General features: G+C 34.6%; 1 long non-coding RNA gene across 1 annotated transcript; it reads left to right on the forward strand.

Annotated features, from left to right (window-relative positions):
* The first annotated feature begins 7,484 nt into the window (after window positions 1-7,484).
* LOC127115341 (uncharacterized) lies at window positions 7,485-9,322 on the forward strand. The gene is made up of 2 exons (XR_007800696.1): window positions 7,485-7,901; window positions 8,264-9,322. It is a non-coding gene; the product is annotated as an uncharacterized LOC127115341 (long non-coding RNA).
* The last annotated feature ends 6,136 nt before the right edge of the window (window positions 9,323-15,458 follow it).

Here is a 15,458-nt window from a genome sequence, read left to right on the forward strand (position 1 = left end):
GCAACTTTGACTTCCTTGAGGGAGGATGCCTCTTGAAATATACTCTAGTCTGTTTACCATCCATACAATGAGAACACTTCTCTAAATCTACAATCTTTAATCCAGGAAGATCATCCTTTTTGGCCAAAACAGTAATCCCCTTTTCACTAATATGACTAAGTGTTCGGTGCTACAAAGATGCTTCCATGTCAATAGCATTCACATTGTCCCTAGCAGCCAAAGCTTTTGTCTAATACAGTTTAGAAATCACTTCACTCTAGCTACAACCAAGTTACCTTTGTTGAGTTTTCAATTTCCAGAACCAAAGTGATTATCATAACCACAATCATCTAGCATATGCATAAAGATCAAATTAAAGTGGACATCTGGAGCATGTTTGACACCACCAAGCAACAATTGCATTCCCATGTTTTTTTGAAATCTTGGTATCCGTCCTTGTGGCCGACTAATCCAAGAAGACTAATCCTACCGTCCACTAGCGGGGGTAGCGTTTAAAGCCAGAGAAAAGCTCTGTATGAACTGGCCCAACACAAGGATTGATTGCACCTAGCAAGATTCGAACTTGAGGCCTTTATAGAAGCACACTCTTAAGACCAAGCCTCCACAACTAGGCCAACCCTTAGGGTTGATTGGATTCCCATGTTGGCTTGCAAGAAAACATCACCAACACCAATTACCATAGATACACCATCATTACCCATCTTTAACACTCCAAAATCACCAGAAGTATAAGATGTGAAGAAATCATTCCTTGGTGTAACATGAAATGTAGCACCACTATCAACTATCCATTTTCTCTCGTCCGATACAAGATTAACAAACTCATGATCGCGGAGAATCAAAAGATCATCACTAGTAGCAGTAGAAACACAACCATCATCATGATCTTCATGGTCTTTTTGTTTAGAATTACCCTTCTTTCCTTTGTTATCTCTTTTTTCCACTGATAGAAATACTTATGTGTGTGTCGTGTTTTGTGACAATAATGACACTCCAGATTCTTGTATCGCGGCTTGGACTAGCTTTTGTTATTCTCTCTACCACCATTCGGTTCCTTTTTATGACTTCTCCTCCTATTTTCAGTGACAAGTACCTCGGGTTGAGATGAAGAACCTTGTGCCTTCCTTCTCATCTCATCATTAAGAATGCCACCCTTAGTCGTTTATAAAGAAACAACACCCCTAAGAGTAGAACTTGTGATAGAAACCTGAAACACATCCCAAGACTCAAGTAAACATAGAAATAGAAATAGATGCTGATTGGGCTGGAAGTGCTGATGATAGGAAAAGCACATCAGGAGGATGTTTCTTCTTGGGGAATAATCTAATATCATGGTTTAGTAAGAAGCAAAATTGTGTTTCTCTGTCTACTATTGAAGCTAAATACATAGCAGCTGGAAGTAGTTGTTCTCAACTTGTGTGGATGAAACAAATGCTAACTGAATACAATGTCACACAAGATGTCATGACATGGAATTCTTTGAAATTTTCCAACACTTGGTCTTTAGTCACCAAGGCATAAACCCATAGTTTCCGCAATCATAAATGAAGGCAAAAAATAAAGTGCACCACTAAAGGATTTTACCTTTAATGGACCACAAACATCATAATGTACAAATTGAAGCAACTTTGACTTCCTTGAGGGAGGATGCCTCTTGAAATATACTCTAGTCTGTTTACCATCCATACAATGAGAACACTTCTCTAAATCTACAATCTTTAATCCAGGAAGATCATCCTTTTTGGCCAAAACAGTAATCCCCTTTTCACTAATATGACTAAGTGTTCGGTGCTACAAAGATGCTTCCATGTCAATAGCATTCACATTGTCCCTAGCAGCCAAAGCTTTTGTCTAATACAGTTTAGAAATCACTTCACTCTAGCTACAACCAAGTTACCTTTGTTGAGTTTTCAATTTCCAGAACCAAAGTGATTATCATAACCACAATCATCTAGCATATGCATAAAGATCAAATTAAAGTGGACATCTGGAGCATGTTTGACACCACCAAGCAACAATTGCATTCCCATGTTTTTTTGAAATCTTGGTATCCGTCCTTGTGGCCGACTAATCCAAGAAGACTAATCCTACCGTCCACTAGCGGGGGTAGCGTTTAAAGCCAGAGAAAAGCTCTGTATGAACTGGCCCAACACAAGGATTGATTGCACCTAGCAAGATTCGAACTTGAGGCCTTTATAGAAGCACACTCTTAAGACCAAGCCTCCACAACTAGGCCAACCCTTAGGGTTGATTGGATTCCCATGTTGGCTTGCAAGAAAACATCACCAACACCAATTACCATAGATACACCATCATTACCCATCTTTAACACTCCAAAATCACCAGAAGTATAAGATGTGAAGAAATCATTCCTTGGTGTAACATGAAATGTAGCACCACTATCAACTATCCATTTTCTCTCGTCCGATACAAGATTAACAAACTCATGATCGCGGAGAATCAAAAGATCATCACTAGTAGCAGTAGAAACACAACCATCATCATGATCTTCATGGTCTTTTTGTTTAGAATTACCCTTCTTTCCTTTGTTATCTCTTTTTTCCACTGATAGAAATACTTATGTGTGTGTCGTGTTTTGTGACAATAATGACACTCCAGATTCTTGTATCGCGGCTTGGACTAGCTTTTGTTATTCTCTCTACCACCATTCGGTTCCTTTTTATGACTTCTCCTCCTATTTTCAGTGACAAGTACCTCGGGTTGAGATGAAGAACCTTGTGCCTTCCTTCTCATCTCATCATTAAGAATGCCACCCTTAGTCGTTTATAAAGAAACAACACCCCTAAGAGTAGAACTTGTGATAGAAACCTGAAACACATCCCAAGACTCAAGTAAACATAGAAATAGAAATAGATGCTGATTGGGCTGGAAGTGTTGATGATAGGAAAAGCACATCAGGAGGATGTTTCTTCTTGGGGAATAATCTAATATCATGGTTTAGTAAGAAGCAAAATTGTGTTTCTCTGTCTACTATTGAAGCTAAATACATAGCAGCTGGAAGTAGTTGTTCTCAACTGGTGTGGATGAAACAAATGCTAACTGAATACAATGTCACACAAGATGTCATGACATGGAATTCTTTGAAATTTTCCAACACTTGGTCTTTAGTCACCAAGGCATAAACCCATAGTTTCCGCAATCATAAATGAAGGCAAAAAATAAAGTGCACCACTAAAGGATTTTACCTTTAATGGACCACAAACATCATAATGTACAAATTGAAGCAACTTTGACTTCCTTGAGGGAGGATGCCTCTTGAAATATACTCTAGTGTGTTTACCATCCATACAATGAGAACACTTCTCTAAATCTACAATCTTTAATCCAGGAAGATCATCCTTTTTGGCCAAAACAGTAATCCCCTTTTCACTAATATGACTAAGTGTTCGGTGCTACAAAGATGCTTCCATGTCAATAGCATTCACATTGTCCCTAGCAGCCAAAGCTTTTGTCTAATACAGTTTAGAAATCATTTCACTCTAGCTACAACCAAGTTACCTTTGTTGAGTTTTCAATTTCCAGAACCAAAGTGATTATCATAACCACAATCATCTAGCATATGCATAAAGATCAAATTAAAGTGGACATCTGGAGCATGTTTGACACCACCAAGCAACAATTGCATTCCCATGTTTTTTTGAAATCTTGGTATCCGTCCTTGTGGCCGACTAATCCAAGAAGACTAATCCTACCGTCCACTAGCGGGGGTAGCGTTTAAAGCCAGAGAAAAGCTCTGTATGAACTGGCCCAACACAAGGATTGATTGCACCTAGCAAGATTCGAACTTGAGGCCTTTATAGAAGCACACTCTTAAGACCAAGCCTCCACTACTAGGCCAACCCTTAGGGTTGATTGGATTCCCATGTTGGCTTGCAAGAAAACATCACCAACACCAATTACCATAGATACACCATCATTACCCATCTTTAACACTCCAAAATCACCAGAAGTATAAGATGTGAAGAAATCATTCCTTGGTGTAACATGAAATGTAGCACCACTATCAACTATCCATTTTCTCTCATCCGATACAAGATTAACAAACTCATGATCGCGGAGAATCAAAAGATCATCACTAGTAGCAGTAGAAACACAATCATCATCATGATCTTCATGGTCTTTTTGTTTAGAATTACCCTTCTTTCCTTTGTTATCTCTTTTTTCCACTGATAGAAATACTTATGTGTGTGTCATGTTTTGTGACAATAATGACACTCCAGATTCTTGTATCGCGGCTTGGACTAGCTTTTGTTATTCTCTCTACCACCATTCGGTTCCTTTTTATGACTTCTCCTCCTATTTTCAGTGACAAGTACCTCGGGTTGAGATGAAGAACCTTGTGCCTTCCTTCTCATCTCATCATTAAGAATGCCACCCTTAGTCGTTTATAAAGAAACAACACCCCTAAGAGTAGAACTTGTGATAGAAACCTGAAACACATCCCAAGACTCAAGTAAACATAGAAATAGAAATAGTCCCAAAAGTTCATCATAAATTTGATATTCATTCCTGACATCTGATCAAGGAGCCCTTGAAATTCACTCAAGTGATCTGAAATAGAAGTCCCCTTCTTATACTTCAAACTTATAAAGCTACTCACAAGAACAATTTATTATTCCCTGATTTAGATGCATAGAAGGACTATATCTTCTCCCACAAAGTTTTTGCATGTGTCTCATTAGCAATATGATTATAAACATCATCTTCTACATATTATCGAATAAAACCACATACATGTTTATGTTCAAACTTCCATTCTTCATCAGACACAGAATCCGGCTTTGCGGAACTAAAAGTCGGTAAATGCAATTTCTTCACAAATAGTAAGTCTTTCATATTTCCCTTCCATAAATGGTAGTTAGAACTATTCAATAATAACATATTCATATTTGTATCTGACTCCATCATTCAAACAAGTAAAATAGCCCTTAACCAAGAGCCCTGATGGCACTCTGATGGGAAATTAAGATACAATAGCATACCAATACGCAGCGGATATAAAATTCCCCAGACTTGTTGGAACCTTGAGAATCAACAACAAATATAAGATGACAAATCGAAAAAAAGAAAGGCATAAGAGAAAACTAATATTTCTAATGTCGAAAACCCCTCAATATGAGAGTAAAGAACATGAGTCATCCTGACCAAATAAATAACTCCACTATAGTTAATTAAGGGTATAAGAGAGTCTTAAAGTGATTCACAAACTAGTGCTAACAACCGTAAATCACAAAATAAATTAGCTTACAAATAAGAATTAAAAAGCTGAAAAATTTCCCAAATCTGTAACTTTAGTGCGAAGTAGATAACTTTCACCTCAGCATTGTTTTGAAATTCTGAATGATCAAAAGTTAGATACATGTGTTACGAACCTGCCCTTCAAACTTGAGCTTGATTCGACGGTTAAGGAATCGGAGATCGTTGATTTAGTGAGGCTGCTTGTAGAAAAATGAAAATGAATTTCTCTCCCCTTTTCTCTCTCTCTTTTGAATCCTTACTTCCTTTCTATCTCTCTCAACCCTAAATTGATCATCTCCACTTAAGTAAGTGAGATAAATGGACTAATCGTATTTGAGCCTTTCTCTACATGGAAGGGAGCCCAAACACAACCATCGTGTTGTCGCCGCCGTTTGGCGTGACCCGCCGTCCAACTTGGCTAACCGTCGCGGCGCGACCCATTTGCTGTTGCCCGCCGCCGGAGCACGACACAAATTCCCTGGGAGCCACCTCGATAACCATCGGACAACTGTGCTCGCTAAGATCGCCGACTTCCGTCTCCCCCATAGTCGATTTTTCGACTTTTCCAAAAAAATCCAATTTGTCAAAAAAAAAGTGATTTTTCCAATTTTGAAGTTTATGCCAAAAAGTGATTCTTTGTAAAATAATAAAAATGAGAGTTTCTTTGTAATTGGGAAAATTCTAAGTTAATCGACTAAGAAAAATGTTTTAGGGAAACATAACATTTAATATCACACATTTGGGAAATCAAACGACCCCAACAAAGTCGTTTGAAAACCTGTTTGGAAAATTTTAAAATAACAGAAATCAAGTCAAAATCAAGCAACTCATACAATCAAATCATCATTGATACAAGGTTATGACACACAAATAATTCCTAATAGAGATCTTAGGGGATTTATCTCAAATCCCTTATTAGGGTCTCAGGGCAAACACGTATAAATTATTCTCAACAAATCACAAGCAAAAAGAGGAAATTACAGAAAATAATTGTACCCTTTAGTGTTGATAGGAGGCTAAGGAACTCTCACTGTCATGCAATACCTAAAATCACCCATCAGTAGACACCCCCCCCCCCCCCCCCCCCCCCCCCCCTTACCTTAGATTTGCAGCAAGGATGGTGACTTCTCTCTTCAAGCCTAGCTCTTCTTCCCCGAAATTATCTTTGTTCTTTCTGCCTCTTTTCACGTACATTCAAAAAATGTTTTAACCTAGTTTCTACTCACACTATAGAATTACAAAAATAGACTTTATTTCTCAAAATCACTCTTTTTGCCAAATTAGTGTCCACTTTTCTCCTTTCACCTCACACGCTCCTCTAATTACACAAATTCACTATTCTTTTATTATTCAATTAAACTATTATTTAAATTAAATAAATATTTAAATTAAAAAATATTTAAATTAAATAAATATTCAACTTAAATAATTATTTAATCAGGATTATATAACTTTTATTACTTTATCTTATGACCGAATAACTAATATGCTTAATCATCTGTAATAATCCCAATAATATTACTTTAGCTGCTCTCAGATCTCCTAATCCTAGTAATTAGTAAATTGCATAAATACTCGTACATTTTAAAAATATCAAAATTCACATATAATGAATAAATCACGCGAACAAAGAGTAAATTGCTCTAATTATAAGTTGGGGTGTTACAATTTGCACATTGTATTTTATGGTCATTTAAGTATCCATATCTAATATTCGTATTTTTAGTAAAAATAAATCGATTAATTATAAAATATTGTATTATTTTAAATTTTAAAAAAATTAAAAAAAATTATTTTTAAATTAAAAAATACTCAAAAATTCATATTAAAATATGTAATAATTTAATAGTGATGATTTTTTTTAAATGGATATATATATATATATATATTTTTATTTAATAATATAAATTAAAATATATAAATATATATTAGTGAATACTAAGGTATTATAGCATCCATAGTCATACTTTCTTACTTTAGTAGGCAGTTACTTATACTCATGTTTGTATTTATTTTTAGGTTTTTATTCTAATTTTTAATGAACAAATTGATTAAAAGTATAAGGATACTCAATTCAAGAACAATACACAAAAACAACAATCAACCCACTAAACAGACTGATCAATGTAACATAAATGATTAGAAAGCCACATATTTCACTCTAAATTAGCCCCTCCTTTGAAGAAAAGAGAAACCAGACCCAAAACAACGAATAGATTAAACAAAAAATTTCCTCTACATTCCCAAGCTTTCCATTAAAAACAACTTTTTTTCTAGAAAGCCTCGCAGACCAAGAGACCACTTGCCACACAACATAGTGAAATTTGTTATAGATAGAACCGCACAACCACACACGAATCTATGACACATAAGGATGATCCAGATTTGTAACATCAAGCTCCTTAAGACCCAACCAGAGATGACGCATCGTCTCTACAACACAAGAATAAAAATGAAAAACAAATTGTTATACACTATACCAAACACACCTCTATTCACACGCTGATCTCTAATTAGAAACTTATTATGCATGGATCTCCAACTAAATAAATTAATCTTTCTTGACACTATGACTTTCCACAAAAGACTCAACTCCTTTAGCAAGCTAACATCCAAGATCAAGTTGACATCACTCAAATCCTGTAATCTTAAACAAATATATTTTACTGAGAAACCTTTAACATTCATTCACCACACAACACGGTCCTCAATATTATGCACAAATTCCACCCCCTTCAAAATTTCATTCAGCTCTTGGAGTTGAACTCAACTAACATTAGAAAGAGTAGAACCTTTCAATCCTAAATCTCACTCAACGATTCCCCTGGTCAATAATTCATGTCTTCCACTTTACCATATAGCCTAGCTGTGTTGGAACAAAATTGGTTAATACTATATTCATTGGATTTTGATGATAACAGAGTATTTAAAGAACAAATGCGTATTCTAACATCTGTTCAAGTATGCAGGATTATATCATTAAGAACTGATGAATTTTTTTTAGGGATATGTATCTGAAGATCCGACTCTGACTCTGAAGATCACTTATGAAGATTCTTTCTCTGATGGAGATCCAAACTCTGAAGAAGTCAATCTGAATCTGGAATCAACTCTAGTCACCATGAATATGAAACTTAAGAAGTCAATAAGTGGATTCTGATGTGATCAGCCTCTAAAGAGTGAAGTCTGAAGAAAGCCTACCTATGAAGCAGAAGCTCTTTAACTGAGGCAACTCTGACAGATTCAAAATCTTTTGATCACGTGAAGACTTAAGGGAATATCTCTTCTTGGATGCTTGAGCCTTAATAGATAATTCCTCGTGCATAAATGTGTTTTATTGATGTGTCTAATCAAGTACAAAGCTAGCCCAACCTTTTGGTGAAAATCTCCAACGTCTCTTTTCTCCTTCTCTATTTAAGAAACAGAATGGCTGAAGAAGAAAATTAGCAAACTTCAATACAACACACTGCCACACAGACTCAGAACCTTGACAATCAAAGAGAAGTCGATCTGTTAAAATTACTAGACTTAGAACATATTAACACTTGAATTTTTTAGAATTTTTAAGTCTTAAAGTTTGTCTAAGTTGTATTTTGTCTACACCTCTGATTGTATATTAAGTGTAGTTATTACCCAAATATCTTAAAAGTTTGTTATAGAGTCATAAGTCTCTTATTTTAATACTTGAGAATTTGAAGTATTTAGCTTGTGTGCTAGAGGAAGGAAGTCTCAGACTTGTGTATTTGAGAAAGGAAGTCTTGAGCTTGTGTGCTTGAGCAAGGAAGTCTCAAATTTATGTGTTTGATCAAGGAAGTCTTATACTTATGTATGTTAGCAAAGGAGGTATCTTGCTTGTGTGCTTGAGCTTTTGTAATCATTTTGGTTATAGTGGAAAGTCGTTGGAAGTGCAAGGGGACTAAATTACTCTCAAATCGTGAGAGGAACTAGAATAATTGCTTGTGTCTTTCGCTTTACTTTATTTGCTTTTGAACTATATTTTGTTGCTATCATTTGTTTACCTCTGAGTTAGATTCAGTTGCAGAATCTAATGATATTTAAATAATTCAGACTCTGTGTGATTAGGAAGTCAGAGTCTGAACTAAGTGTTCAGAATCTGATTAAGAATCATCAGAAGCAGAAGTTTAAAAATCTTAAAAAGAGAAAAAAATCTACACAATTCAACCTCTTTCTTGTGTTTTTCCCACCTTCAAGTTGAACACAAATAAAGTTTCGGAAATACCAGTACTCAAAAGATCATGCTCCGACCACTTATGATTCCAAAAATCATAAGAAGCACCATTTCCTAACTTACAAGATATGATATTCGAAAACCAACCATGTCCATCAATTCCCTGCACCAAAGATAGTGCCTCTTAACATTACCAGAAAAATCAACGCCTAAGAAGCACCATTTCCTAACTTACAAGAAATGATACTTGAAGTTGAGAAGCTTATACCATATGACATTTGGTTCAGATAAGCATCACCATCCTTACATACTAATTAGAGTCTTCTTGTACTTCTCGAATGTTTGACTTCCAAGCCACCATCTTCATTAGCCATACAAATCTTGTCCCAATTAATCCAATTAACTTGTGAGTATTTCTTTTAAAAGTATCTATGAATTCAATTGTCATGTCTATGTATTATTTCGAGTGCCAGTTTAGTATTTCTTTTAGAAGTATCTACCAATCCAATTATCATCTCAATGCATTCTTGAGTGTTGGAAAGCTTAATTTCACCTAATTCTATTCACAAACTAAATTCCACCCAATTATATTCACAATTAAAAATCCTACTCACAATTAATAATAATTTGACATTTTAATTTTTTCAACCAAAATTCAAGAATTCTTTTTATTATCTACTTTATTATTCCATAGACTTTAAATAATTATATTTTTAGAAAATACAATTTATTTTAAAATAAATATTATTTTCACTATTCAATTTAGAAATAATTACTATATTTTTAATTGTATATTTATTAATTAATATGACTAATTTAAAAAAAAATATAAAGTCTATGATAATACTACTACATTCTTTTATTTGCATGAAAAAACTTAAAGCACAATCATTTTAATAAAAGTGAGTATTTAACATCACTAACATATTATATCAATCATTTCTTTTTCTTTTTCTCGAACGTGGCATATAGATTGTAGAGTATAGTATTTGGTGACGAGATAGATGGTGACTATGGCCGAATGGTGAGTGGGGGAAGACAACGCCGCCATGGATGACACTTGTTGATGTGATGCAAATAATGGCAGTCGATTTTTGGTGAGCCTCTTTCAATTTTGGGCACGCATGTCGGCAAATTACATCAACTTCACTCTCACATCAATCTCTACTACTTAGAAATAAAATAAGACATTCTTTATATTTTTAAATGGTCTTTAATAACATTAATACTTACTAATTTTTATATGTATTTTTAATGGTCTTTAATAACATTACTACTTACTAATATATATATATATATATATATATATATATATATATATATATATATATATATATATATATATATATATATATTTAGTTTAATACTTTTTATTTTTTAACTTAAATCTTCAAAATTTATAGTATAATTTTTTTTATTTAATTAACAAAGAATATAACTATTGATATTTGAATTTTTCCAAACATTTAAAAAAAAAGGATTAATATGGATTTTAATTTTTTAATTTAGAGACCAAAATAAACTCCAAAATTATACAAGACAAAAAAAAGCTATTCTCTTTTTATTTTAATTTCAATGTAACATACTCCCTCTATTTTTTAATATAAATCGTTTTTATATATTTATAAAATATAATAATTATTTTATGAAAAAGAGTGATTATAAACTTTTTCACAAAATTGTCATTTTTTAATTATATAAAAAAGAAAATTTAAAAAGAGAGAATAGTAAATATCTAAAAGTATGGTTAAAAAAATAATGTTTACAATTTATTAGTATTATAAAACAATTTATAATTTAATATAATTTTTTCAAAGTGATTTATAATTAAAAAATAGAAAAAATAGTATTTTCTTTTTTTACTTTTATAGTTTTTTAAGTGTGTACTACAATATTTGCTTAATAATCATGAACTTTGATAGAAATTATTATAGTAAAGCATATAGAATATTTTTTGTTCAAAAGAACATATAGAATATTTCAAAACCTAATATAAGTTATAAAACTTTCTAAGCCAATATTTAATTCTAATATTTAGATGAAAGAGTATGTCAAATGATATCCGTTAGTTACCTCAAACAAATTGAGATGATGGTTGAAAGTTCAATTCCTAAAAATAATATATATTTTTTAAAATATATAAATATAAATGATTTATTAAAATCAAAGTTCGAAAATATTTTAGAAAAGTTTTAGAGTTATATGTAGTGAAAAATATAATTGCGGAAGATAAAATGCGGAAATATAAAAAGTTAAGGAAAAAGATAATATAATGGGAGTTATAGAGGTTCACTCGAAAAAGAAAAAAACTCATCCATTTTCTCAAAAATTATTTTTGAGAGTATCTAATAAATATAAGAGCTTCTAATAGGTTGAACTCTCGAACCCCCTTATACAAGGAAAAATGAAGTTTGTAGCTAACTTCCAACAAAAAGCAAACATCAGACAGAAGCGGTGAGTCTTCCTTCCAACAATGGATCGAAGTGGTTAGTCTCCTTTCCACAAGAAAACGGAAGCAGTTACTCTTCAATCTTCAAATAAATCTTAGGATCTTTTAACATAGGGATGATCTCGTGAACCGAACATTGGTTTTATACCAGGCTAACCAAAAACATGTAAGATTTTACCACCGGGATAATCTCGAACCAAATCAAGCTTTTAATACCAATTTTACCTTTAACCTAAACTTAGTTTTATCATGGGCTAACCAATAATCTATTATATTTTACTATCTGGCTGATCTCGAAGCTTGAAAACTTTTGAACGGGCTGAACTTTCAAACCTAAATGGAAACTTGATCACACATTCCCCAAACCAAAGGTTTTTACGAGTTTAGCTTCGAATCTAAACAAACAATCCCTAAATGGATGAAATAATCAACCAAGTTAAAAACAAAAACTTCTTTGGTGAACTTAAAAAGCTATCCATCTAGAATTACAACTTCCTCCCTCGCAAAATGACTTTCTTGAAAAGAACTTCGTATAAAACGTTTAGTGAGAGAAAGTAAACAAAAAGAAATTTTATAGTGAAAGTAAGAAGTGAGAAATGAAACCATGTTTTTGGATGTGAAAATATGTTGGAAGACCTTTATTTATAGGTTAAAGGTTGACACGAAAAATGAATTTTTTTATGACCTATAATGATGAGTCAATCAATTAACACAAAGCTCCAATCGACTGGTTAGGCCCAACTTAATAGATTACCAAGTTAAAAAATGAAAGGAAAGATGTTTAGTTGTTATACTCCATTAAGATGTTGTCCTAATCGCTTGGGCTTGAATTGAGCCAATCGATTAGGTTAAGGTGTCAATCAATTGGCAAAGACAAAATATACTCCAAAGTTTTTCTTACAACTCTCAACTCATATCGCACGACTTCAAGGCATTTTCAAAAAAAAAATCTTGAGAAAAATAAGTTTGAAAACTTGTGTGTGTGTGTGTGTGTAAGAGTGTATGTGTGTGTGTCAGAGAGAGAGAGTGTGTGTGTGTGTGTGTGTGTGTGCGTGTGTGTGTCAAGGAGAGAGAGAGAGAGAGAGAGAGAGAGAGAGAGAGAGAGAGAGAGAGAAGAGAGAGAGAGTGATGGTTTATGTGTGTGTTGTTAGAACAAGATTTGGTTTTGCATCTATACCTTGAGTTTTGATGATAACAATGTTGTAATTGTGTGAGAATAATTTTGGTACCCTAATGATTTATTATTGTGTGCTTTAATAGCCAGTTCTGATTCTGAGTTTATGACGTGCAATATCATCAGTTTCTAAACATTGTGTTCTGAATTTCGCTTTTGTGCTGATAATAAGAAGTTCTGAAAGACGCTAGGTTACTGCTGCAATACTCTTTCTGCTTCTGTACTGATTCATTCCTGAGAAGTTCCGGAAAGACGTTATGTTGTTGTTGTAACGTTCTCTCTACTTCTGCTTCTGGATGTCACTCTGATTGTCAAGCTTCTGAAGAATGGCAAGCTTCTGAAGTTTCGTTACTTAGCTGAAGATTCTGAAGATCTCAAGCCAAACTCTGTTGTGGTCAAGGTTCTGACTGAAGACTCTGAAGATTCTCATATTAGCTTTGTGTTTCTTCTTTTCATGCTTCATCAACTGTTTCTCATAAGTCAATGAATTTGAAGATAAGATCAAGTGGATGCGTGATCAAATAGTACATAGTAAAAATCAAATATTTCTTCCACTCTTTAATTCGTGGGCAAAGGACAGTACTATACATCACACCTGTCACTGGAATTTATGGCAAAGGATTGTATGATGTATCACTCTTATCACCAATCCAACAGTGTATGGCCATTCTATTGGTATCCCCATTTTTCCCTCCAACAGTCTCTTTCTTATGTTGTATAAGTGAGACTTGGAGACTTGAAGAAAAACAAGAAGTTGTTTACTATGGAAATTGGTAAACAACCGTTGGTCCTCCCTAGGCCTTAAGACTAAGGGTTACTTGCAGGATCGACCAGTTGATCCTAAGACATGTGCTAGTGTAAGTGTGGCTTATCCAATTCGACAGAATAACTTTGTGAGGAACGACTCCTTACAAAGTATTGAACAAGCGCAGGTTTTTCCACACGGACAGTTTAAACGATGTTATAGCTTATGGGTGACTCGTGACCGACAGCGCTACAGCGTTCAAAAGATGTACACGACGAACACGCTTTTGGTGAACTCTATTATCGTAATAGAATCAGTGTCGACAGCGTAAACGACAACGTAAAGTGATAACTCAAAAGTAAATGAAATTAAAATAAAATGTTCAACGGGAACAATTGAAAAGTAAGGAAGTTGCATTGAAATAAATGTGGTGATTCACGTACATAGCACTCTTAAAAACTCTTGCTTCCTCGCGCTGGGAATGAGAAGTTTCTTACAAGTGATTTTTAGTACAAGGTGAACACCTCGAGCCCCTCGTGAGATATTCTATTTATACTAAACTAAAGAAACTTCCTACAGGCTAAAACTCCTAAAAACTAGCAGACGTCGTGCCCCACGATCTGCAAACCGTTCTACCCACGTCTTGCAAAACTGCTCCAGACTCTGGCGCTTTTATTCTTCTTGTAACTGCTAGTCATTTTCTAATTTCAAATTTCTCCCGCCCATATATTCAGGGCGACAATGTCTTCTAAGCATTTGGCATGAAAGAAAATTCTTTAAGTCCCAAACTTCATTTCAGTCGACGGAATGGCATGTCGACCAAACACGCTTCTCCTGTCGGCTTCATCCCTTGCCTTGTGTTTTTTCCACTCTTGCTCATCTCAGGCACATCTTCATCCTTTGATGGGGTATAACCCCCAAATTCACAAGACCCTATCACCAATTATGCTTTCAGCATGCCTTAGAGATTTCTCGTGATAACAAAATGCCCCCCAGAGATGGCATTTTTGACCGTCGACGTTGGTGAGATGATGGCATCTTTGAGATGTCGACTTACCCTTCACTGCTTCCACTTCTACTTAGTGGGACCCCTGTTTGCCCCATGCTGGTGACATCATATAATCATGACGAACGTTCCCTTTTTTCCTCGAGACGCACAAAATCAGGTCCCCATCAATTCACGTCTTTATGACTGAAACGTGTTTGTTATCACAACTGCCTTCTCTCCTCCACGTGTCTACAGACGTAGGAACATGGGCATACGTATCGAAGATGGAAGATCAAACGCTCACTCTTCTCTGCTCAGGGTTTAACCCCTATAAAACCCTTGTTCTTTCTTCTTCTTCCCTTTTTTCGCCCTTTTGCTTTAACGCACAATCATCTCCTGCACTCTGTGTAAAAACTCTTCTTCTCCAAAAACTTCCATTTCCTCCATGGCTGGCTCCAGCAAACCCTCCGCTGCTAAACTCACGCGTCCTCTCACCATTGATGGTAAGGAATACGTTCCTGAGCCTCCGTTTGCAAAAGAGAAGGAAAAAATATGGCGCTCTCAGGTATTGATCCCGTTCTCCTTGGCTGACGAACCTTTAGCGCTCTTAGGTCCTCTTCCAGAAACTCGACGCCCCGAGATTACCAGAACAGA

The sequence above is a fragment of the Lathyrus oleraceus genome, chromosome 1 (assembly GCF_024323335.1).
Source record: "Lathyrus oleraceus cultivar Zhongwan6 chromosome 1, CAAS_Psat_ZW6_1.0, whole genome shotgun sequence".
NCBI lineage: Eukaryota > Viridiplantae > Streptophyta > Magnoliopsida > Fabales > Fabaceae > Lathyrus > Lathyrus oleraceus.